Here is a 1,615-nt window from a genome sequence, read left to right as displayed (position 1 = left end):
CTTTTGGAAAACTCCTGATTAATAGGATAGCACTCTTTTGTCAACTCGTTGGGAGATGACCTGGGATTTATACTCCCAGTATTTTCATTTTATATTTGTGACAACCTTTCTAAATTGATAAGCAGATTTTTGCTGGTTAAGAACTGTACTTGCAACGTATTTCTTATATTAATTTCTTAATCGGCCAATTTTTGTCACGTCAATTTTTGGCGCCATTGCCGAGGAGTTGCAATGGCGTGCTAAATTATTAATTGGTGTAAATATTTTTAATTTTATTTAATTGCATATTTTATTTTCTTTTATTACCATGAGCTGTATGTTTCTTTCGTTGAATGACGCGTTCACTGCCTGATCCGAGCTTAGCCGCATTTGAGGAAGAAACAAGCTCCTCTACTACTGATTCGGTTGATTTACGTGCAGGTAATATGGCGGAGCCCAGGAGGATTACTCTCCAGGAAGTTGGAGCCCCAGACTTTACACTGCAACCGTATCAAGCGCGTCACCTAAATCTGGCTGCAAATTTTGAACTGAAGACAGCGCTAATCAACTTGATACCTAAGTTTCATGGCTTACCTGCTCAAGAGCCTATAAAGCACCTCAGGGACTTTCAGACAGCCTGTTCTACTGTTAGGCGTCATGGTGCAGATGAAACTTCTATTCTGCTAATCGCCTTCCCATTTTCTCTTGATGGAAAGGCGAGGGAGTGGTACTACACTCAACCTGAGGCAGTTGTTACTAACTGGGACACGCTCAAGAGAGAATTCTTGGAAAAATACTTTCCGGCTGAAGTTACAGACAGACTGAGGAAGGAGATTTCCTGCATCATTCAAGAAGAATCAGAAACTCTTTATGAGTATTGGGAACGTTTCAAGAATCTTCTGGATGCATGCCCCCACCACATGATTGACAACTTGGTGTTGATCAGCTACTTCACTCAAGGCATGAAGCCCTAGGATAAGACTACATTGGATGGTGCGAGTAATGGTTCTCTGAAAAAGTACAAGACCACAGATGAAGTGTGGCAACTGATCAGTGAGCTAGCTGAGTCCACTCGGAATGCTAGACACATGAACAACCATCCCAGAGCTATTGCAGAGATTTCCCTTAGCAGTGAGACTACTGCTTTCACACAGGCTATATGTGAGATGACCAACCTACTGAAGCAGATACAGCTGAATCAACAACAATCTCAGCCTCCCCCATCACAACAAAGTCAATAGTTGGTTCCTCAAAGAGTATGCGGAATATGTGCTAATTACACTCATTACACTGATAAGTGTTCGTAGCTCCAACAAGAAGACAACACCTTGGTAGCTACTCATAATTTCTATGATAGCCCGACTCAAGGATACAATCAACAAGGTGGCAATTACAACCAAGTTGGAAACTACAATCAAGGTTGGAAAGATAACTCCAACCAAGGATGGAGAGATAATTCCAACTAAGGATGGAAGGACAACTACAACAGAGGAGGCAGAGACAACAATGGAAATCAGAGGTGGAACAACAACAACAGAAAGCAGAACCAGAACCAGCCTTACAGAGCGCCTCACCTAAGACAATCCCAAGGGCCTCAGAACAACCAACAGTAGGTCCCCCAAATCACTTACCCATC

General features: G+C 42.4%; 1 non-coding gene across 1 annotated transcript; it reads right to left on the bottom strand.

The window, feature by feature from the left end:
• Nucleotides 1-797: 797 nt before the first annotated feature.
• LOC148568226 (small nucleolar RNA R71) lies at nucleotides 798-905 on the bottom strand. Its single transcript, XR_015882373.1, has one exon. It is a non-coding gene; the product is annotated as a small nucleolar RNA R71 (small nucleolar RNA).
• Between the last annotated feature and the right edge of the window lie 710 nt (nucleotides 906-1,615).

This window comes from Arachis ipaensis, chromosome B4 (assembly GCF_059453495.1).
Source record: "Arachis ipaensis isolate K30076 ecotype BB chromosome B4, ASM5945349v1, whole genome shotgun sequence".
Taxonomy (NCBI): domain Eukaryota; kingdom Viridiplantae; phylum Streptophyta; class Magnoliopsida; order Fabales; family Fabaceae; genus Arachis; species Arachis ipaensis.
This window is presented reverse-complemented; position numbering and strand designations above follow the sequence as displayed.